Source organism: Callithrix jacchus, chromosome 4 (assembly GCF_049354715.1).
Source record: "Callithrix jacchus isolate 240 chromosome 4, calJac240_pri, whole genome shotgun sequence".
In the NCBI taxonomy this organism is placed as follows: Eukaryota; Metazoa; Chordata; class Mammalia; order Primates; family Cebidae; genus Callithrix; species Callithrix jacchus.
The window spans coordinates 74493521-74519063 of record NC_133505.1 but is presented as its reverse complement, the minus strand read 5'-3'; the positions used below and the strand labels follow the sequence as shown (position 1 = coordinate 74519063).

General features: G+C 36.7%; 1 long non-coding RNA gene across 1 annotated transcript in view; it reads left to right on the top strand.

The window, feature by feature from the left end:
• The window catches only part of LOC128931785 (uncharacterized), a 285583-nt gene that overhangs the window by 137567 nt on the left and 122473 nt on the right, over positions 1–25543 (top strand). The gene's annotated exons all lie outside the window — the stretch shown is intronic.

Genomic DNA, 25543 nt, shown 5'->3' with positions numbered 1-25543 from the left:
TGTTTGTTTCTTTTCTCTCTCTCTTTTTTTTTTTTTTGAGACAGGATCTTGCTCTGTTGCCCAGGCTGGCATGCAAAGGTGGAATCATAGCTCACTGCAGCCTTGAATTCATTTGTTGAAGTCATCCTCCCACTTCAGCTTCCTGAACAGGTGGGATTACATGTGCACACCATCACACCCAGCTAATTAAAAAAAACCGTAGAGGTGGGGTTTTTCTATTTTGTCCACAGTGGTTTTGAACTTCTGGATTCAAGGGATCCTCCTGCCTTGGCCTCCCAAAATGCTGATATTACAATATTGAAAAATTACTTGAACCATTATGCCTGGCTGAAAAGTTAATTTCTCTAATGGATAAAATCACTGTATATGTGACACTATTCTTTAATTCAAAGGAAGAAGACAAGTCAGACATGGGTCCTGTAATGTGACATCTTCGAGAAAAATGACAAAGTTTTTCTTTAAAAACTCTGAACAGTATTTGAGGAGATGTGGCATTTACATAATCAGAGGAATTAGAAACTAGAAAAAGCTTATTTCAGGTGGCCCATGATTACTGAATCTAAAAAAGCAATAGAATCATTCAGCATCAGATTAGATATCACAGAAAACTAGATCAGTGGATTGGAAGAGCATTTCAAGAAATGATCACAGAATGCAAAGAAAGAAAAAGAGGAGTTATTACGAGGAATGGTGCATATACAACATGGGGAACAAAGCCAGAAAATCAAACATAGGCAAAATAAAAAATACATAAAACTGTTTCCCAAATGTATGAATGTAGTAGCCACCCACATACTTATTTAAAATTCATCATCTTCCTTTGCTGTCTACCCAGAGACACAAGTTTCATATGTCTGGGATTGAATTTAAGAATATTTATTTTTCAAAAATATAAATATTAAATATTTTTAATGATATGAAAACATTGGGAAACATTGCCACAAATGGAAATAAAAACCAAGAACCTGAAAAGAAAATTTAAAATGTAAAAAATTTTAAAAGATTATGTCCAGGAGTTTAAAGAAGGCTTGGTCTTCCTATTAAAAAGATCCATGAAATACCAAAAAATAAAAAGAGACATATTTTAGTAAATCAAATTTCAGAATAAAAGGGAAAAATTATTCTAGCATCCAGTCAGAAGTTCTCATAGAAGACTATGAGTCGTTGTCGTACTTTTACAAAAGCAAATGCTAGAAGACAAAGAAGAAATGTCAACAGAGTTATGGCGGAAGAAATTGTTTCCTGATGAGCCATTGTTCATTGCAGGAGCAACAGAGAGGCATTTGCAGACAAGCAAAAGCTCAATAGGAATATTTTCTACTTGCTTCTCCTGAAATTGTTATATAAAGATGAATGTTAATTAAATGTTAGAAATGGGTTTGAGGTAAGCTCATCACCCTGGTAATGAGCTTAGTACCCAATAGGTAGTTTTCTTTTATTTTATTGCATTTTTGGCTTTGGGGTACATGTGAAGACCATGCAAGATTGTTACATAGGTACATACATGGCAATGTGGTTTGCTGCCTTCCTCCCCATCACCTATATCTGGCATTTCTCCCCATGATATTCCTCCCCAACTCCCTACCCCACATTGTCCCTCCCCTAGTTCCCCTGCACAGACCCCAGTGTGTGATGCTCCCCTCCCTATGTCCATGTGTTCTCATTGTTCCACACCCACCTATGAGTGAGAACATGCAGTGTTTGATTTTCTGTTCTTGTGTCAGTTTGCTGGGAATGATGGTTTCCAGGTTGATCTATGTCCCTACAAAGGACATGAACTCATTGTTTTTTATGGCTGCATAGTATTCCATGGTGTGTATGTGCCACATTTTCCCTATCCAGTCTATCATCAATGGGCATTTGGGTTGGTTTCAAGTCTTTGCTATTGTAAACAGTGCTGCAATGAACATTTGTGTGCATGTTTCCTTAATATAGAATGATTTATAATCCTTTGGATATATACCCAGTAATGGGATTACTGGGGCAAATGGGATTTCTATTTCTAGGTCCTTGAGTTCTTCAGCTCCTGTTTCTACCTTTTCTCCCCCATCTAGATCTCCTCAGTATCAATTGTTGCCATCTTTATGTCCATGTGTGACCCCATGTTTAACTGCTACTTATAAGTGAGAACATGAGGTATTTGATTTTCTGCTTCTGCATTAATTTGCTTAGGATAATGGCCTCCAATTGTATCTATGTTGCAGCAAAGCACATGATTCTGTTCTTTTTTTTTATGGATATGTATATTCCATGGTGTACATGTACCACATTTGCTGGTATGTATCCAATCCACTGTTGATGGGCACTTATTGATTCCTTGTCTTCGCTATTGTGCATAGTTCCGCGATTAGTGCAGGTGTCTTTTGGTAGAACAATTTTTTTCCTCTGGGTGTATACAGTTACCCCTTGAATCTAAAATATAAATTACACACATACATACACAATAAACAAAAGAATAAAACACCTTTGGGGAATCCCTTTTCTAAATGAGTATCTGGAGTTTAACCAAAGATGAAAGAATTGTCTCTGCCAGTCATTATACTGAGCAATATGACAGCTAAAGAATTAAGAGTGGCAGTTAAGCCAAATCGAGTTGCTACTGGCTCACCATGTCAAATAAAACCAAATGGGAGCTAAGCCTATGGAGCGCTTTCCCAAATATATATCAGGAGACACTAACTGACCCGCAGGACTTGGGCAATCACTCTGCCCATTAGGGATTTGCAGAGTAGGAAGAGAAGGGAAGATTCCCTGTCATTGTGTCAGCCAGAGAAAAGGACTTTTAGCAATAAGCAGCCTATGTGACCGATGTCCCAAACTACAGAGTGGCTGGCTACTCCCTAAGCAGAATTTTAAAACTCTTGTAAATCTAGACTATGAAGGTATCTATTGGTTGTTGTGGGAATGAGAGGTAAAATGAGGGGAAATCTAAAAGTATCGCCACATAAAGACTAAAATGAATAGGCAAAAAATACAATAGTTCTTGAAGTTTTCTATTTTCCAAATTTCCAAAATCTCATAACCTTTATAATTTAAAAATTCAGATAAAAATTTTAAACTATAAATGAGAAAAAATGTGAACTAATGTGAATGTATCTTTATTTAAATGTCAAATATAATGTATTGAATTAGAAGATATGTAATATCCAATAACAAAATGACATACTATATTTTTTAAAAGACATTATTTTACAAAAACTTGGAGATGGGATAAAGAAGGAGTTAAAAGCTCATTAATTTTTCTCTTTACATGTGGATGTCAATAAATGTTTATTTTTATCTTAATAGACAAATATATGTTAAAATATAATTAAAATTTAAAGATTACCACCAGTTAGCTGAATACATGCCACCTGGACTAAAGATCTTCGCATACCTTTGTACTGCTAGGTATTGTCAAGGGTAGGAAATTCCAGAAAGAAGAGAGAAATAAGGAAGAACTCCAAATTCTGTGTACAAACTCTTCTCAAAGACTTGTCTGACTCAGAACTGTACATGTTGGGAGCAAGTCTCCAAGGAATTCTGGGCAATGACAGCTGCTTGAAAGCTAAAAAAGAAAAAAAGAAAAAAAAAAAAGGCTGCACAAAGATCTCAGTAGTGCCTAGATGGTGGGAAGATGATGGAGTTTAGGACTTTGATTCCCATCAATTTAATGACATTTGGAAAACACCTCATACTGTTCATGGAGCCCAGAGGGCCATAGATTAGAAATAAGAGTCACATCTCAGGTATGAGGGAAAAATAGAAATAGGTTTGTTTTAACAGAGACTGACACTACATCTTCATACTAGCAAGCCGATCCTCCACTAATTTGTCTGCTAGAAGAAAATTTCATACTTTTCTGAGAAAGATAGGAGAATTTTATACTGGAAACTCAATGGGCAAATAGATCAATAAAATGAAATAGTATGGAAACAAACCCAAATAAACATATTGTATTAAGTAATACCTGGCTCAGTTGTATTTACTAGAAAAGCAAAACAAAACAAAATCCAAAATAGCTAACCTTAAAACAGTGGCTTTAACAACTCTGCAATGTGTTATCTATAAAGTTTAGTATAGACATCTGAAGAAATGGAAAAATGTTACATGTAGCCAGAAGAAAATATGGATGATAGAAACAGAATGACAGATCAACCAGATGATGAAATTAGCTGATAAGGACTTTAAAATAGTTACAATTAATTTGTTAAAGAACCTACTTGAAAAAGATGAAAGTATTGGAAAGAAGTTGGGGAACTCCAGGGGAGATATAGAAAGTCTACAAAGGAACCAAATAGAAATTCTAGAGCTAAAAATATACCATATCTAAAATAAAAAATTGTATGTTATTAAAAAATAGTATATAAATAATCATTTAATTATTTCAAAAAAATAGGCTTCTATATGAGGTAAGATTTACATGTTAAAACATAATTTTTGAAGTATAAACATAAAACATGAAATATTGAAAATCATAAAATAATACACAAAAATATCTGTAATATTTATACATTCTTGAGGTGGAGAAGACCATTCCCAACATGGCCCAAATGTAGAAACTGTTTTTTTTTTTTTAAAAAGAAGTGAAAGTTTTTACAAAATAATTTTATCATAAAAGTAGTATTTTTAAAAATTATAATACAAATTATGAACCAGGAAAAGTATTTGTAGCACAAATGTGTTACTGGTTTTAATATAAAGATATCAAGTAAGAAAATAGTAAAAATTCTAAAATAAAAATGGACACAGAACAGAATTTAAATACTTGCAAATAAAAAAAAAGTCTATGAAATATGGTAAATGTTCAGTTTCAACAGCAGTAAACGATGCAACTGAAAACAAATGAGATACCCTTATTTGACTATCAGATTAGGAAGTTTATAAAGTTGAAAGAATAAGTTGATTGTGATGTGGGAACATGGGCTAACATACAATATAGTTCAACTTTTCTAAATGGCATTTTTTGTGAAGATGTATAGCAAAATCATTTAACATGGCATTCTTTTTGACAGTGTCTCAATTTTAGAATGCATAAAAAATAAGAGTAAAGATAGATATTCAATAATATATTCACATGTATATATAATACAAAAAGAAAAAAACTATCTGAATGCCTGTCTTAGTCCATTCAGGCTGCTGTAACAAAAGACAATATTATCAACTAGGTAGCTTAAAGACAAGAGAAATTCATTTCTCACAGTCTGAAGGCTGGGAAATCCAAGGTGAAGGCAGGGGTGGATTCACTGTCTAGTGAGATCACACTTTTTCATAGATAGTGCCTCTTGCTGTGTCCATGGTGGAAAAGGAAGGGCTGCTTTCGAAGACTTCTTTTATAAGAAAGAGGTCTTTTTGGTCTTTCTTATAAAAAGAGCTCTTTATTAGTACTCTTACAAAAGGAAAACCTCTTTTATAAGGGTACTAATTACAATCATGAGGAGTCTGCCCTCATAACCTGATCACCCTCCAAAAGGCTCTGCCTTTTAATACCATTATTTTGGAAGTTACAATTTCAATATAGGAATTTATGGGGGACACAGTAACACCATAACAATATTCAAAATACAGGTTGATTTACAAGTTATGATTACTTATATAATAAGTAAAGCCATTAACACTGATAATATAGATAACTTATTTTTGCCATTGTATCTGTGATAGAAGTGAATAAAAACAGATTTTAGAATAATATACCTAATATAATCAATCACTATTTTGTTAAAAATATTCTACATACTCATACATATATAAATCTCACACAATATACATCAAAATATTAAACACAGTTACCTATGGGTGGTGAAATTACAAGTGGTATGTTTTATTGCTTATCTGGGTTCCTTAATCAAAACAGTAAAAGATAGTTTCTGTAGAGTTTTCATGCTCCTCCAGTGTTCTGGCTATATTTTCTGTTTTGAGCTTGTTGAATAAACAATCTTTAGAAAAAATGAAGGGTTACTTCCATGTAATGATTAGCACTACAGTTAAGCTTCACCTTGGGTTAAATAGTGTTTGGTGGCTGGCCTGTCCATGATGTATGACATTGAATATAGAAGAAAATGCATTTGGAGTTTTAAATAACTTTTTTTTTTAATAAAAAGTATTGGGACTTCTTGTTCTGTGCTAGTCACTCTGTGCCTTTGGCAAAATCACTTGTTCTTTTGGGCCATTGTAGGTCTCTGAATAAACGAGACAATCTGTGTTCATACTTTGAGTGGCAAGTTTAATTTAGACAATCTGTAAATTTGAGAAAAAGATTATATCAATTCCCTGTGAGCTTTTTTCACCCCTCAAATTGGCCAAAGCTGTCCTAGTCTTTCCACAGCCATGATTGGGCTCAAAAGTGTGTACATAGAGCTCTCTTGGCACAATTCAGCACCAGTATCCAATGAAACTCAGTCAATTGTAAGCCCTCAAGAGCTCCTTTTAGAATCGCATGTCTGGTTTCCCGGGTGATGTAGACATCTGCATTCATGTGAGAACAATATTCAACTTTGTTACCAGAAGTGTAAACTACTTGAGTTCTGTACAGGAAGGAAGAAAATCAGAACATGCATAGCGCTTAGATGAAGATTCTGGTGGAAAATGTGGGAAATTAAGCTGAGAATTTATTTTGTGGTGAAATATTAAAATTAAATATCCATAGAAATAGTGAAAACAAAGCATAATGCCTAAGTAAACCTCTTTCCTCTCTCCATAGTTTGGAAATAAACCTCTAGTTAACAATCCCAGATAACTTTTAGTTATTGATTTTCTAAGATTAAAAAAGTTGTTACAGGTAGTTCTTGCTCTACACAATAGTGCAGGAACATTAAACGGCCATGCATGCTGAAACCATGCAAAGCAATCTTAATAGAGATTTTGTAATGTTCTATAACCATTAGAAATTGTTGTCAAAGATTAGAAACACTCTTACTGTTGGTCTTATATTTATGGGAAAATTCTTTAAAAACAATAAAATCAATATTTACTTTCTACACAATCTATAATATTGGAAACATTAATAACTAAAATGTTTGATTTCTTTGTATAAAGCTTATCAAGGGTAGTTTGAACTGTGCTTGATTATTGTCATTATATAACTTATAAAGTGAACAACTTTCTATGTCTGAACCAATTGTCATATTTCTTTCCTTAGATTTAATTGGATCAGTGTTCAACTCCTTATCCTTTGCTCTTTTAATGTCAAAAATGTCACCAAGAATTCCTTTAATAAGAAGTGCTTGACAGCACGACTTCCTCTGAGACATCATCATCCTTTTCATCACTTTTCTTATGTATGTCTATAGCTTCATCTTCACTATGTTCTCTTTTTAAAGTTTTTAAAGTGACAGATAATTACGTTTTTATGGTATACCACAAGATGTTCTGATTAAATCCAGCTGATTAATAAATGCATAACCTCACATAGACATTATTTTTGTGGTGAGAACACTTAACATTCAGACTCTCTTCATATTTTTCTTTTTCTTTAAATTTAGGGTTTGGGATACCTGTACATGTTTGTTATACAAGTCAATTTTGTGTTGTGGGAGTTTTGTGACACAGAGACATAAAGCGAACACATGCTGTTGGAATAGATCGATGCCAATATATTTGCTCAATGCTGACTTGCCCCAACCTTCAATCTGTAAAAAATGCAGTATCTGCAAAGTACAAAAATGTAAGGGCCGTGAAGCAATGTATGCCTGCATTTGGCTATTCAGCTACTTTGTGTATTTTCTTTTTTTTGATATTATTTTTTTAAATTGCATTTTAAGTTTTGGGGTACATGTGATGAACATGCAAGATAGTTGCATAGGTACACACGTGGCAGTATGATTTGCTGCCTTCCTCCCCTTCACCTATATCTGGCATTTCTCCCCATGCTATCTCTCCCCAACTCCCCACCTGCTGCTGTCCCTACCCTATTCCTCCCAACAGACCCCGGTGTGTAGTGCTCACCTCCCTGTCTTCATGTGTTCTCATTGTTCAACACCCACCTATGAGTGAGAACATGTGGTATTTCATTTTCTGTTCTTGTGTCAGTTTGCTTAGAATGATGGTCTCCAGGTTCATCCATGTCCCTATAAAGGACAGGACCTCATCATTTTTGATTGCTGCATAATATTCCATGGTGTATATGTGCCACATTTTCCCTGTCCAGTCTATCATTGATGGGCATTTGGGCTGATTCTAGGTCTTTGCTATTGTAAACAGTGCTGCAATGAACATTCATGTGCATTTGTCCTTATACTAGAACGATTTATAGTCCTTTGGATATATACCCAGTAATGGGATTGCTGGGTCCAATGGAATTTCTATTTCTAGGTCCTTGAGGAATCGCCACACTGTCTTCCACAATGGTTGAACTAATTTACACTCCCACGAGCAATGTAAAAGTGTTCCTATTTCTCCACATCCTCTCCAGCATCTGTTGTCTCCAGATTTTTTAATGATTGCCATTCTAACTGGTGTGAGATGGTATCTCAATGTAATTTTGATTTGCATTTCTCTGATGACCAGTGATGATGAGCATTTTTTCATGTTTGTTGGCCTCATGTATGTCTTCTTTTGTAAAGTGTCTGTTCATATCCTTTACCCAGTTTTGAATGGGCTTGTTTGTTTTGTTCTTGTAAATGTATTTTAGTTCTTTGTAAATTCTGGATAACAGCCCTTTGTCAGATGGGTAAACTGCAAAAATTTTTTCCTATTCTGTTGGTTGCCGAATCACGACTGTTTCTTTTGCCATGCAGAAGCTGTGGAGTTTGATCAGGTCCTGTTTGTCTTTTTTGGCTTTTGTTGCCAATGCTTTTGGTGTTTTGTTCATGAAGTCCTTGCCTACTCCTATGTCCTGAATGGTTTTGCCTAGATTTTCTTCTAGAGTTTTTATGGTGCCAGGTCTTATATTTAAGTCTTTAATCCATCTGGAGTTAATTTTAGTGTAAGGTGTCAGGAAGGGGTCGTGTTTCTGCTTTCTGCACATGGCTAGCCAGTTTTCCCAACACCATTTATTAAACAGGGAATCCTTCCCCATTGCTTGTTTTTGTCAGGTTTATCAAAGATTGTAGGTGGTAGGTATATTGTGTTGTTGTGTTGCCTCTGATGCCTTTGTTCTATTCCATTGGTCTATATCTCTGTTTTGGTACTAGTATCATGCTGTTTTGATTACTGTAGACTTGTAGTATACTTTGAAGTTCGGTAGTGTGATGCCACCTGCTGTGTTCTTTTTGCTTAGAATTGACTTGGCTATGTGGGCTCTCTTTTGGTCCCATATGAAGTTTAAGGTGGTTTTTTCCAGTTCTGTGAAGAAGGTCATTGGTAGCCTGATGGGGATAGCGTTGAGTCTGTAAATAACTTTGGGCAGTATGGCCATTTTCATGATACTGATTGTTCCTAACCATGAACATGGAATGTTTCTCCATCTGTTTGTGTCCTCTCTTAATTCATTGAGCAGTGGTTTGTAGTTCTCCTTGAAGAGGTCCTTTACGTTCCTTGTTAGTTATATTCCTAGGTATTTTATTCTCTTTGTAGCAATTGTGAATGGCAGTTCATTCTTGATTTGGCTCTCTTTAAGTCTGTTATTGGTGTATAGGAATGCTTGTGATTTTTGCACATTGATTTTGTATCCTGAGACTTTGCTGAAGTTGCTTATCAATTTCAGGAGTTTTTGGGCTGAGATGATGGGGTCTTCTAGATATACTATCATGTCGTCTGCAAATAGAGACAATTTGGCTTCCTCCTTTCCTATTTGAATATGCTTTATTTCTTTTTCTTGCCTGATTGCTCTGGCTAGAACTTCCAGTACTATATTGAATAGGAGTGGTGAGAGGGAGCATCCTTGTCTAGTGCCAGATTTTAAAGGGAATGCTTCCAGTTTTTGCCCATTCAGTATGATATTGGCTGTTGGTTTGTCATAAATAGCTTCTGTTATTTTGAGATATGTTCCGTCAATACCAAGTTTATTGAGGTTTTTTAGCATAAAGAGCTGTTGAATTTAGTCAAAGGCCTTCTCTGCATCAATTGAGATAATCATGTGGTTTTTGTTTTTGGTTCTGTTTATGTAGTGAATTACATTTATAGACTTGCATATGTTGAACCAGCCTTGCATCCCCGGGATGAATCCTACTTGATCATGGTAAATAAGCTTTTTGAAGTGCTGTTGCAATCGGCTTGCCAGTATATTATTGAAGATTTTTGCGTCTATGTTCATCATGGATATTGGCCTGAAGTTTTCTTTTCTTGTTGAGTATCTGCCGTGTTTTGGTGTCAGGTTGATGTTGGTCTCATAAAATGATTTGGGATGGATTCCCTGTTTTTGGATTATTTGGAATAGTTTCAGAAGGAATGGTAACAGTTCCTCTTTGTGTGTCTGGTAGAATTTGGCTGAGAACCCATCTGGACCTGGGCTTTTTCTGTGTGGTAGGCTCTTTTGCTACCTCACCTTCAGATCTTGTTATTGGTCTATTCATGGTTTCGACTTCTTCCTGGTTTAGGCTTGGGAGGACACAAGTGTCCAGGAATTTATCCATTTCTTCCAGGTTTACTAGTTTATGTGCATAGAGTTGTTTGTAATATTCTCTGATGATGGTTTGAATTTCTGTGGAATCTGTGGTGATTTTCCCTTTATCTATTGCATCTATTTGGTTATTCTCTCTTTTCTTTTTTATTAATCTGGCTAGTAGTCCGTCTATTTTGTTGATGTTTTTGAAAATCCAGCTCCTAGATTTATTAATTTTTATGAAGGGGTTTTCATGTCTCTATCTCCTTCAGTTCTGCTCTGATTTTAGTTATTTCTTGTCTTCTCCTAGGTTTTGAGTTTTTTTGATCTTGCTCCTCTAGCTCTTTCAATTTTGATGATAGGATGTCAATTTTGGATCTCTCCACTCTTCTCATGTGGGCACTTATTGCTATACATTTTCCTCTAGCGACTGCTTTAAATGTGTCCTAGAGGTTCTGGTATATTGTGTCTTCATTCTTGTTGGTTTTGAAGAACTTCTTTATTTCTGCCTTCATTTCATTGTGTATCACGTCAACATTCAAGAGCCAGTTGTTCAGTTTCCATGAAGCTGTGAAGTTCTGAGTTAGTTTCTGAATTCTGAGTTCTAATTTGATTGCACTGTGGTGTGAGAGACTGTTTGTTATGATTTCCATTATGATTTACTTCTAATGATGTGGTCAATTTTTGAGTAGGTGTGATGTGGTGCTCAGAAGAATGTATATTCTGTGGATTTGGAGCAAAGAGTTCTGTAAATATCTATCAGTTTTGCTTGTTCCAGGTCTGAGTTCAAGTCCTGGATATCCTTGTTAATTTTCTGTCTGGTTGATCTGTCTTATATTGACAGTGGAGTGTTAAAGTCTCCCACCATTATTGTGTGGGGGTCTAAGTCTCTTGTAGGTCATTAAGAACTTGCTTTATGTATCTGGGTGCTTTTGTATTGGGTGCATATATATTTAGGATAGTTAAGTATTCTTGTTGAATTGGTCCTTTTACCATTATGTAATGTTCTTTTTTGTCTCTTTTGATCTTTGTTACTTTAAAGTCTATTTTATCAGAGACGAGAATTGCAATTCCTGCTTTCTTTTGCTCTCCACTTGCTTGGTAAATCTTCCTCCATCTCTTTATTTTGAGCCTTTGTGTATCTTTGCATGTGAGATGGGTTTTCTGGATACAGCACACTGATGGGTTTTGGCTTCTTATCCAATTTGCCAGTTGTGTCTTTTGATTGGTGCATTTAGCCCATTGACATTTAAGGTTAATATTGTCATCTGTGCATTTGATACTGTCGTCTGTGTAGTTGCTGATTTTCAGATTGGGTCTCTGAGTGGACATTCAGATTGTTGATGATGAAGTTATTTCTGTTTTTTAGTTTTCCTTCTAATGGTCTGGCCCCTCTGCTGTAGGACTGCTGAGGTCCACTCCAGGCCCTGCTTGTCTGGGGATCACCTGCAGCAGCTGCAGAACAGTGAGCATTGCTACCAGTTTTTTCTTTTGCTATCTTTGTCCCAGAATGACGCCTGCCAAATGTGAGTCTGATCAGTCTTTTGTGAGGTGACTCTTTGGATATACGGGGGTCAGGGAGCTGCTTGAGGAGACAGTCTGTTCTTTATAAGAGCTCTAGCTGTGCACTCCATTGTTCATTCAGAGCTGCTAGGCAGGTATGTTTAAGTCTGCTGCAGCAGAACTCATAAACTGCCTTTTTTTCCCCCAGGTGCTCTGTCCTGGGGGGTTAGGGCTTTATTTATGTGTATCCATTGTGCTGCTGCCTTTTTTTTTCAGGGCTGCTCTGCCCAGCAAGGAGGCAGCCTAATCACTGACTGCCTGCAGAGGCTTTGCTGAGCTGCTGTGGGCTCTGCCCTGCTGCCCTGTGAACTTCCCTGTGGTCCTGTTTATATGGGTGTGGTTAGAACTGCCTCGGCAATGGTGGCCCGGCTCTATAATGGCGGACTCTCTCTGTTATGGAGGGTTGCCTCGGCAACAGCAGACTGCCTCAGCAATAGCAGACTGCCTCAGCAATGGCGGACTACCTCCATAGGGGTGGAGTGCCTTCGTAATGGTGGACTCCCCTCCCCCATAGAGCTGGACTGTCCCGGGTTCAGCTGTGCTTGCTGTGAAACTTTCAACCCCGAGCATTTCCAATTGCTGTTTTTTTAAAAATTTGTTTTTGTGGGGTGGGACCTGCCGAGCCTTATTACCTGGCTCCCTGCCTCAGAACCTTTTTTTTTTTTTTAAGTTGAATGGTTGACTCTCTCCCAGGTGTTCCAGTCGCCTGCTGAAAGGGCACCAGGATCTGTGTGATTTCCTGTGCAGTGACCCTCTCTGCGCTGGCTGAAACAACAGTGCTGCCCAGGAATCTCCTGGCCTGGCTCTCTGTTTTAGTCCTGTTTAATCAGATGAATGGGCTTATTTGCCTTCCTGGAGCTCCAATTGTCAGCTTAAAAGGGCAACCAGACCAGTATATTTTGTATGGAGAGCTGTCAAGCCAGGGTGCTGACAAAACAGCTGCACTGGCCGAAACAGCTGCGCTGACCAAAACAGTTGCCCTGGTGACCCGTGGGGCTCCTCCGCCTGGGAGTCTCCTGGTCTGTGGGCAATAAAGATCCATCTGGAAATGCAGCATCCACTCACCCTTTGTGCTCTCACTGGGAGCTGCAATCCTGAGCTGCTCCTAAAGGGCCATCTTGGATCTTCTTCTACTTTGTGTATTTTCACTGAAGAATTTAATCTATTTACATTTAAGGTAATTATTGGTATGTAAGGACCTATCACTACCATTTTGTTAACTATTTTTCTAGTTGTTTTATAGATTCTTTTTTCCCCTTCCCCTACTATTTTCTTTTGTGGTTATCGTTTACTCTAGTAATATGTTTTTATTCCTTGCTTTTTATTTTTGGTGTTTCTATTTTAGGTTTTTGCTTTGTGATTACTGTTATGCTTACCAAAAACATTTTATATTTATAACAGGTTGTTTTAAACGGGTAACAATTTCTTTTATCACAAAAATAAACCTCTGGACTTTAACTCCACTCCCTCTCATAGTTTAAATTCTTTATGTCACAGTGTACAAACTTCTTATATATTCATTCCTTAAACATTCGTTTTAGCTATTATTTTAAAATATTTTATCTTTTAATCTTCATACTAGAGATATAAATGGTTTATATAACACAATTACAATATTAGAGTATTCTAAGTTTTATCATGTACTTACTTTTACCAGTGATCTTTATACTTAGAAGGATTTTCCTGTTACTCATTAGTTTTTTTAAAAGTTTTTTACATTTTGAAGAACTTCCTTTAGCATTTCAGTAAAATAGGTCTGGTGGTGATGAACTCCCTCAGCTTTTGTTTGTCTGGAATAGGCTTTATCTCCCTTTCATTTTTGAAGGATGGCTTTGCTTTACAGTATTCTTTGTTGGCAGTTTTTTTGCCTCTAAGATTTTGACTATATTATCTTAGTATATTCGGGCCTGTAAGGTTTCTTTTAGTATTTTATTTGAGACAGACTGTTATCCAGGCTGGCATGCAGTGGTGTGACCTTGGCTCACTGCAAACTCCACTTCCCAGGTTCAAGTGATTCTTGTGCTTTTGCCTCCCAAGTAGTTGGGATCATAGGCATTTGCCAACACACCCAACTAATTTTTTAATTTTTAGTAGACATGGGGTTTTGCCATGTTGGCCAGGCTGGTTTCAACTCTTGGCCTCAAGTGATCCACGCACCTTGGCCTCCCAAAGTGCTGGGAATATAGGCATGAGCCACCATGCCTGGCCCTGGCCTGTAAGATTTCTGCTGAGACATCTGCTACTAGGTATATTGGAGCTCCCTTATGTGTTATTTGTTTTCGTTTCTTGCTGCTTTCAGGATGCTTTCTTTGTTTGAGTTTTGTCAGTTTAATTATAACATGTCTTGCAGTAGCATTATTTGAATTGAATTTTTTATGATATTCAAACAAAGAAATGTTTGATTATTTGATATTGATACAGTATTTTTTAATTTAAATGGACAAATCCTTTTGCACCTTTTAAGGTTTCCTTTCAAGCCACATGCCTATATTATCTGTTTAAAGAATAACTTTTTAAAAATAAGAATAAGAACTGTACACGTAGGGGCAAGCCACAAGCTTTACCAAATGGATCCTAGATCCTCTTTCCCCAAGGGCAGCCCATTCTTGTTTCTTTGAATTGAATTTGATTGATAGTCTTTGACCTTTCTATGCCTGAATATTTATCTTTTTCCAGATTTGGAAAGGTTTTGCTATTATTTCCTTAAATAAGCTTTCTACCTCCTTTGTCTTTCTCCACTCCCTGTTAAAGTCAGTGACTGGAAAATTTGCTTTTTTGATGTTGTTCCATAAATCCTACCAGATATTTGTTCCTTTTCATTCTTTTTTCTTTTGTCTCCTCTGACTGTCTGTTTTCAAATAGTCTTTCTTTAAGCTCACTGGTTGTTCTGCTCCATTTGGCTATTCATGCAATATACTACATTTTTCATTTTGTTCATTGTATTTTTTCTTTCAGGTCTAGGATTTCTTTTTGATATTTTTATTATTTCAATCTCTATTATATATCTCATAACATTTTGAGTTTCTTTTTTATATTTTCTGGAAGTTCACTGAATTTACTTGAAATAGTATTTTGAATTATTTGTCAGGCAGTTAATAAATCTTCATCTCTTTAGGGTCAGTCATTGACATCTCATTTCATTTGGTCAGGTCATATTTCCCTCTTTGCTCCTGATCCTTTTGGTTGATAAATATCTGCATATTGAATAGATAGATATTTATTACATCTTTGCAGTCTCCCTTTGTCTGTGACTATTTTTTTCTACAGTAGGCCTGTCTAGAAACTTTGAGCAGACTGTTGGTTTTGGTCTCCAAGCCTATCGTTGACACAGCTATTATAGCACTAGAGAGTGGTTTAAACCAGCATCTGCTGTGGTTAGCACCAAGGTTCACATATTGGTTGCTGTGGGCCCCACTCAAATTCTTCATTTAGAATTGACTTCTGGTTGACTAGCCCTGTTAACATTCCCAATGTTTCCAGAGTGAAGCTCCTGTAAAGTGTCACAGAATGGTGAGGAATTCAAATGTCTGCTTCCAACTTACACTTTCCACTGTAGAAACAATCAGCCCAGAAGAATTCTGCACATGTGGCACTGTATGTACTTAGAGAAGGGGTGTGATGATTTAAAAGAACCATTTTCTTTTACTGTCTGATTGCTATTTTTTTTTTTTTGGCTCTGTTGATTCAAGGGGATATTACAGCTTTATGTTGAAGTTATGGGATATTCAGGATGGTAATTTTGACTCTAGATACTTGCTAGACGTGCTACTTTGTAATTTTGTTGATGTCATTCTTCAGTATGTTTTCTGGCTTCCAACCTAGAGCTTCCCTAGTGGTGACATTGTCAATATTTCTAGTTATTGATGAATCCACTCAAGTCTGTTTCAGATTTCACTCCTAGTGTGATTACTCTTGATTTCTTTGCTGTATTTCCATTTTTTTGGCCAATTTTTTTCTTTTTAGTACCTATTTTTGTAATATGTCTCATGGATTCAAAACTGAGAGGTGAATAATGTTGGTGTAATGAACAATCACCAATAAACTGATGAAAGTGACATGATTAGTAACAGATCATCATGCACCTCATGTATTGTGGAGTGAAAAACTAGAAGTGGAATACTTTATGTGATTTCTCACAGTTAATATGCCAAAGTGACTAAAATTTGAATGGTGTTGTTCATGGCTGGTGTTCTTTAACCTGTAGCAATTGCAATTTTTTGCAAAGCAAGGGCAACAGGTACTGAATCAAAATTATGGTCTCAAAACTTAGGTATCAGGAAACCAAGGTCTGTAGAAAAATCAGAGCCACTTTTAAACTTTGGGTGATAGAATTTTTCTAAACTATTTTATCTGTAGCCATGAGTTGAACAAATCATTTTTGTGGCAGTACAATTCAAAAGACTGAGTTGCATTGATAGAGATGAAACACATGTGGACTATAGCTGATATGAACCAAAACTGACATCAGAGTGAGCTTATTAATGTATTTATGGGAATAAAAGAGTTGTTTATCTCTGAGTCATGAGAAGGAAAGAAGAAAAATAGTTGGAAAAAATGGTGAAGTGAATCTGAACATCATAAGTAAAGTAAGGATATTCTGATTTCAACAATCCAATGGTTTTAAAGGTTGATTACATTAAAGTTTTCTCCCATAGCTTATTTTTCTTTTGTAGTAAAGTAAATTATTTTTTCAGGGTCTACAAATTATGCCAAAATACTTTTAAAAAATTAGTGTAACACAAAGTCTGGATGACTAAAGTAAGATTTGAAAGAAAAAAACCTGCTAACAAGTAAGGTGAAAACTATGTAATAATGAACGTGAGAATTTTTAAAAAGCAAGTGGGTTGTTCTCATTAAGTCAATAAGCAAAAAAATAGTTTTAAACAATTACAGTATGAATACATTTGTCAAAATAGCTTTTATAAAAAATAATAAGAATGCTCAAGAATACCAAAACAGAGTCAGGAGATGAGATCCATGTTTTAACACAGTTTATAAATCATTTTTGGAGATCATAAAAGGCAAGAATCCCCTGTACAGAATTATTATTTGCAGCTTCATAAAAGATAGGTAAACATACAAAGTCTTTACAATTAGGAGAGATAATTATAGAAACATTTATAACATAGAAACAATAAGAAAAACAATTATGAGAATAGGTAAGTTTAAACTGTATTTTATCTTCAATTTCTTTCTTTGTCATTAGTATTACATTGGTAAATAAGCAGGCAGCTCTGCATCTGAGGCTTTCTAGAATAATTGACACAGTATGTTGGAAATTGGATTTATTTCCCAAATTGGGTTCGCAGGCTTAAAGAAGAGTAGTTGGGAATATTGCAATCTGACTGATGAATCAAACCTTGATGATAAATGAGCAGGTCCAGTTGGAGGTAGGAAGGATCTGGTAGGGTGCCACAGCAGTCACTATTAGACATGATTATAATTAGCATTTTTATTAGGGAATCTGAATAGGAGTAAATATAAAATTAATGGAACAGCTGAGAAATGAACTAGGGGCACTAGTTTATAGCAGTAGGGAATATAATAAAATATAGGTAGAAACTGAAGAACCATAGTGAGAAAAAATAAAAGAAAAAAAGCAAAATAGAAATCTGGTTCAGTAGGATGATGAATCATTCCCACAAGAATTTTAATCAGAAACTCAATTATAAAGTACTGTGAAATTGAACAATAATAACTAAAGGTGACTGCATAGACAATAAACTTGGGCATTGTAAGTTGTCATCAGGGTTTTGTCATCCCCAATATATTATTCTGCCTGTCTACACCCATATCTCATCTGTAGGAAAAAAGTACTGGAATGGAATGCCTGGATTTGATCTCTGTGGCTGGAATATCACACATATTGTATTATATACATAAAAATATGTGACAACAAAGGCAATAAAAATTCCTTTAATTATGAAGTAACCTTGAACTTGCTTTTTCTAATCATGAATGTACGTTACTCTAGGTTGATCCTAAGTACAAATAAAGAATGTGATGTTACAGGTACTTTCCCAGGCTGTAGCCTGAAAGAGGTACCTTTAAAAGGAGCGAAAGGTTGCATGGCTGAAACAAGAAAATTCCTGAGGATTAGTTTGTTCTTTCCTTCCTTCTTTTTTCTTCCTCTCTTGTTCCCAACCACGCCTCCCCCCACCCCCATGCATCTGGATATCCAAATTACTTATATTATGCTAACCACTTTTAATCTGAACACACTCTATGGGATATTTTTCTATTCTCTGATTAATTAAAGGAGTGTCAGTATTGATGTTTTTCAATGAGAGGAGTTTCCTAGGCTTCAGCTTTAGCTACCAGCTGGCAGTACCTCTTATTTAATACTGAAATAGAGAATCCAAAAAACTTTCTAAAATTTAGCATTTACACAATTACTCTTATGTTTGTTTGAAAAATTGAATGGACAGATAATTTTTAATTGAACATCAAAGCTAATATAGCTAACAAAAAATAAATTGGAGCCCATGAGTTCACTTTAAAAGGCTTTCCTAGCTACTGACTCCTGGGGAAAATAAAGCAGCATTATTAGCAAACTAAATAGAAATTAAAGATGAATATTTTTCTTACTTGGTCTTTACGAAAAAAAAAACCAACTTATCTGAATTTTATTATTTTACTTTTGTAATCATAAGTCATTCAAATTGCAGTTATAAGAGCAATTATGTCTACTTTGCCCTAGAAAAATAAAAAAGACAAGGCATTTAAATCCATTCAAATACATTTTGTTCTAATATTTGATTTGTTATATATATATAATTTATATATATTTCAACAAATGAATTTGTCAGGTTGCTGAAGAGATGTATTCTGAGGTTATATATGTATAATATATATATACTACCTCAGTAATATATATATTACTATAATATATGTATATTATATATACAGTATATATTATATATGTAAATATATACTTATATATAATAAATGAACTTGTCAGTATATATTATATATGTAATATACACTTACATATAAAATTTATATATAAATATAATTATATATATAATATATACTTACAAATTCAATTGTTGTTTTATTACTACCTCTAAACAAAGGCTGTCCTCTTTTTTCTTGAATGAAACTCAGCATTTTATTAGTAAAATGATTTTAAAAGTAAACCTTTAACTCTAAAATCTTTTTATTTATACCTCTACTGGAATTAAAAAAAAACAGCAAAGAAATGAAACCCAAAACTAACCAATTAAAACAGACAATACCACCACCAGAAAAAAGAACAACAAAGCATTAAGAATTTTAACTAAGGTCACATTCAAATCAAAAGAGAAAATTTAAAATCACAAAAATAAAACTAAAATGTTTTATCACTTCTTTATAATACTTCTTTGTATAAAAACTGTCAGTAATTGATGCTAGATAGACACTAAAAATATGCATAGAACTAGAATATGTCATTTATTTATTTTTATTTTTTTAAATTTTTTATTGGATTATAGGTTTTGGGGTACATGAGCAGAGCATGCAAGACAGTTGCGTAGGTACACACATGGCAGTGTGCTTTGCTTTTCTTCTCCCCTTCACCCACATTTGGCATTTCTCCCCAGGCTATCCCTCCCCACCTCCCCCTCCCACTGGCACTCCCCTTTTCCCCCCAATAGACCCCAGTGTTTAGTACTCCCCTTTCTGTGTCCATGTGTTCTCATTTTTCATCACCCACCTATGAGTGAGAATATGCGGTGTTTCATTTTCTGTTCTTGTGTCAGTTTGCTGAGGATGATGTTCTCCAGATTCATCCATGTCCCTACAAATGACACAAACTCATCATTTCTGATTGCTGCATAATATTCCATGGTGTATATGTGCCACATATTTCCAATCCAGTCTATTATCAATGGGCATTTGGGTTGATTCCAGGTCTTTGCTATTGTAAACAGTGCTGCAATGAACATTCGTGTACATGTGTCCTTATAGTAGAACAATTTATAGTCTTTTGGATATATACCCAGTAATGGGATTGCTGGGTCAAATGGGATTTCTATTTCTAAGGCCTTGAGGAATCGCCACACTGTCTTCCACAATGGTTGAACTAATTTACACTCCCACCAACAGTGTAAAAGTGTTCCTTTTTCTCCACATCCTCTCCAGCATGTGTTGTCTCCAGATTTTTTAATGATCGCCATTCTAACTGGCGTGAGATGGTACCTCAATGTGGTTTTGATTTGCATCTCTCTGATGACCAGTGACGATGAGCATTTTTTCATATGATTGTTGGCCTCGTATATGTCTTCTTTCGTAAAGTATCTGTTCATATCCTTTGCCCACTTTTGAATGGGCTTGTTTGTTTTTTTCCTGTAAATCTGTTTGAGTTCTTTGTAAATTCTGGATATCAGCCCTTTGTCAGATGGGTACACTGTGAAAATTTTTTCCCATTCTGTTGGTTGCCGATCTGCTCTAGTGACTGTTTCTTTTGCCGTGCAGAAGCTGTGGAGTTTGATTAGGTCCCATTTGTCTATTTTGGCTTTTGTTGCCAATGCTTTTGGTGTTTTGTTCATGAAGTCCTTGCCTACTCCTATGTCCTGGATAGTTTTGCCTAGATTTCTTTCTAGGGTTTTTATGGTGCCAGGTCTTATGTTTAAGTCTTTAATCCATCTGGAGTTAATTTTAGTGTAAGGTGTCAGGAAGGGATCGTGTTTCTGCTTTCTGCACATGGCTAGCCAGTTTTCCCAACACCATTTGTTAAACATGGAATCCTTTCCCCATTGCTTGTTTTTGTCACGTTTATCAAAGATTGTATAGTTGTATGTATGTTGTGTTGCCTCCGGTGCCACTGTTCTGTTCCATTGGTCTATATCTCTGTTTTGGTACCAGTACCATGCTGTTTTGATTACTATAGCCTTGTAGTATAGTTTGAAATCTGGTAGTGTGATGCCCCCTGCTGTGTTCTTTTTGCTTTGAATTGACTTGGCTATGCAGGCTCTCTTTTGGTTCCATATGAAGTTCATGGTGGTTTTTTCCAGTTCTGTGAAGAAAGTCAATGGTAGCTTGATGGGGATAGCGTTGATTCTGTAAGTTACTTTGGGCAGTATAGCCATTTTCACAATATTAATTCTTTCTAACCATGAACATGAAATGTTTCTCCATCTGTTTGTGTCCTCTCTGATTTCATTGAGCAGTGGTTTGTAGTTCTCCTTGAAGAGGTCTCTTGCGTTCCAAGGTATTTTATTTTATTTTTTTGTAGCAATTGCAAATGGCAGTTCGCTCTTGATTTGGCTTTCTTTAAGTCTGTTATTGGTGTAGACGAATGCTTGTGATTTTTGCACATTGATTTTATATCCTGAGACTTTGCTGAAGTTGCTTATCAGTTTCAGGAGTTTTTGGGCTGAGGCAATGGGGTCTTCTAGGTATACTATCATGTCGCCTGCAAATAGAGACAATTTGGCTTCCACCTTTCCTATTTGAATACCCTTTATTTCTTTATCTTGCCTGATTGCTCTGGCTAGAACTTCCAGTACTATATTGAATAGGAGTGGTGAGAGAGGGCATCCTTGTCTAGTGCCAGATTTCAAAGGGAATGCTTCCAGTTTTTGCCCATTCAGTATGATATTGGCTGTTGGTTTGTCATAAATAGCTTTTATTACTTTGAGATACATTCCATCGATACCGAGTTTATTGAGGGTTTTTAGCATAAAGGGCTGTGGAATTTTGTCAAATGCCTTCTCTGCGTCAATTGAGATAATCATGTGGTTTTTGTTTTTGGTTCTGTTTATGTGGTGAATTACGTTGATAGACTTGCGTATGTTGAACCAGCCTTGCATCCCTGGGATGAATCCTACTTGATCATGATGAATAAGTTTTTTGATTTGCTGTTGCAATCGGCTTGCCAATATTTTATTGAAGATTTTAGTATCTATGTTCATCATGGATATTGGCCTGAAGTTTTCTTTTCTCGTTGGGTCTCTGCCGGGTTTTGGTATCAGGATGATGTTGGTCTCATAAATGATTTGGGAAGGATTCCCTCTTTTTAGATTGTTTGAAATAGTTTTAGAAGGAATGGTACCAGCTCCTCCTTGTGTGTCTGGTAGAATTCGGCTGTGAACCCGTCTGGACCTGGGCTTTTTTTGTGTGTTAGGCTCTTAATTGCTCTTAATTGCTGCCTCAACTTCAGACCTTGTTATTGGTCTATTCATAGTTTCAGCTTCCTCCTGGTTTAGGCTTGGGAGGACACAGGAGTCCAGGAATTTATCCATTTCTTCCAGGTTTACTAGTTTATGCGCAAAGAGTTGTTTGTAATATTCTCTGATGATGGTTTGAATTTCTGTGGAATCTGTGGTGATTTCCCCTTTATCATTTTTTATTGCATCTATTTGGTTGTTCTCTCTTTTCTTTTTAATCAATCTGGCTAGTGGTCTGTCTATTTTGTTGATCTTTTAAAAAAACCAGCTCTTGGATTTATTGATTTTTTGAAGGGTTTTTCATGTCTCAATCTCCTTCAGCTCAGCTCTGATCTTAGTTATTTCTTGTCTTCTGCTGGGTTTTGAGTTTTTTTGATCTTGCTCCTCTAGCTCTTTCAATTTTGACGATAGGGTGTCAATTTTGGATCTCTCCATTCTCCTCACATGGGCACTTATTGCTATATACTTTCCTCTAGAGACTGCTTTAAATGTGTCCCAGAGGTTCTGGCACGTTGTGTCTTCATTCTCATTGGTTTCGAAGAACTTCTTTATTTCTGCCTTCATTTCATTGTTTACCCAGTCAACATTCAAGAGCCAGTTGTTCAGTTTCCATGAAGCTGTGCGGTTCTGGGTCAGTTTCTGAATTCTGAGTTCTAACTTGATTGCACTATGGTCTGAGAGGCTGTTTGTTATGATTTCAGTTGTTTTTCATTTGTTGAGCAGTGCTTTACTTCCAATTATGTGGTCAATTTTAGAGTAGGTGTGATGTGGTGCTGAGAAGAATGTGTATTCTGTGGATTTGGGGTGGAGAGTTCTGTAAATGTCTATCAGGTTTGCTTGCTCCAGGTCTGAGTTCAAGCCCTGGATATCCTTGTTGATTTTCTGTCTGGTTGATCTGTCTAGTATTGACAGTGAAGTGTTAAAATCTCCCACTATTATTGTGTGGGAGTCTAAGTCCTTTTGTAAGTCATTAAGAACTTGCCTTATGTATCTGGGTGCTCCTGCATTGGGTCCATATATGTTTAGGATCGTTAGCTCTTCTTGTTGTATCGATGCTTTTACCATTATGTAATGGCCTTCTTTGCCTCTTTTGATCTTTGTTGCTTTAAAGTCTATTTTATCAGAGATGAGAATTGCAACTCCTGCTTTTTTTTGCTTTCCATTAGCTTGGTAAATCTTCCTCCATCCCTTTATTTTGAGCCTTTGTGTATCCTTGCATGTGAGATGGGTTTCCTGTATACAGCACACTGATGGGTTTTGGATTTTTATCCAATTTTCCAGTCTGTGTCTTTTGATTGGTGCGTTTAGGCCATTTACATTTAGGGTTAATATTGTTATGTGTGAATTTGATACTGCCATTTTGATGCTAAGTGGCTGTTTTGCCTGTTAGTTGTTGTAGATTCTTCATTATGTTGAAGCTCTTTAGCATTCAGTGTGATTTTGGAATGGCTGGTACTGGTTGATCCTTTCTATGTGTAGTGCCTCTTTTAGGAGCTCTTGTAAAGCAGGCCTGGTGGTGACAAAATCTCTGAGTACTTGCTTGTTCGCAAAGGATTTTATTCTTCCTTCACTTCTGAAGCTCAGTTTGGCTGGATATGAAATTCTGGGTTGAAAGTTCTTTTCTTTAAGGATGTTGAATATTGGCCCCCACTCTCTTCTGGCTTGTAGTGTTTCTGCCGAGAGATCTGCTGTGAGTCTGATGGGCTTCCCTTTGTGGGTGACCCGACCTTTCTCTCTGGCTGCCCTTAGTATTCTCTCCTTTATTTCAACCCTGTTGAATCTGACGATTATGTGCCTTGGGGTTGCTCTTCTTGCGGAATATCTTTGTGGTGTTCTCTGTATTTACTGCAATTGAGTGTTGGCCTGTCTTGCTAGGTGGGGGAAATTTTCCTGGATGATGTCCTGAAGAGTATTTTCCAGCCGGGATTCATTCTCTTCGTCCCCTTCTGGTACACCTATCAAATGTAGGTTAGGTCTTTTCACATAGTCCCACATTTCTTGGAGACTTTGTTCATTCCTTTTTGCACTTTTTGCTCTGATCTTGGTTTCTCGTTTTATTTCATTGAGTTGATCTTCGACTTCAGATATTCTTTCTTCTGCTTTGTTAATTCGGCTATTGAAACTTGTGTTTGCTTTGCGAAGTTCTCGTATTGTGTTTTTCAGCTCCTTTAATTCATTCATATTCCTCTCTAAGTTATCCATTCTTGTTATCATTTCCTCGAATCTTTTTTCAAGGTTCTTAGTTTCTTTGCATTGATTTAATACATGATCTTTTAGCTCACAAAAGTTTCTCATTATCCATCTTCTGAAGTCTAATTCCGTCATTTCATCACAGTCATTCTCCGTCCAGCTTTGTTCTCTTGCTGGTGAGGAGTTTTGGTCCTTTCTAGGAGGCGAGGTGTTCTGGTTTCGGGCGTTTTCCTCCTTTTTGCGCTGCTTTCTTTCCATCTTTGTGTTTTTGTCCGCTGGTCATCTGCGTAGTTGCTGACTTTTCGATTGGGTCTCTGAGTGGACACCCAGAGTGTTGATGATGAAGTATTTCTTTTGCTTGGTTTTCCTTCTACCAGTCTAGCCCCTTCGCTGTACGACTGCTGAGGTCCGCTCCTGACCCTGCTTGTCTGGGGTGCACCTCTAGCATCTGTGGCACAGCGTGGGATGCTACCAGTTTCTTTTTCTGCTATCTTTGTCCCAGGATGATGGCTGCCTAATGTCAGTCTTTTGGATATAGAGGGGTCAGGGAGCTGCTTGAGGAGACAGTTTGTAATTTATACGAGCTTAATTGCTGAGCTGTGTGCTCTGTTGGTCATTCAGGGCTGTTAGGCTGCTATGTTTGATTCTGCTGCAACAGAGCTCATTAAAAAACCCTTTTTTTTTTCTCAAATGCTCTGTGTTGAGGGGTTTGGGCTTTATTTTTGGATGTCCGATGAGGTGTCCTGCCCAGCTAGAAGGCACACTAGCCACTGTTTGCCTGCCGAGGCTCCGCCCTGCTGTTGTGTGATTTGCCCTGTTCCTGCAGGCTCTGCTGTGGTCTCTGCCATGCCCTGCGGCAGAGTCTCTTCGTTTTAGCGTGTTGCCTCAGCAACGGCAGGCTGCGTCAGCAGTGGGCGTGTATCTGAGTTGGGATAGGTTGCCTCGGGCATGGCTGGCTGCGTCAGCATTGGGCATGTATCTCAGTTGGGGCGGGTTGCCTCGGTAGTGGTGGACGCCCCTCCCCCACAGAGCATCTCGGACCGTCTGCTTGGGATAGTTTGAAATCGTGGTTTTGTTCGTCCCACTGGCTATCCCAAACGATCTGTTCCTGCAATCGCCTGGGCTGGCCTGCTGTCCAAGTCTCGTTCAGTCTCAAGTCCAGCCCTCTCAAGTCTCAGGT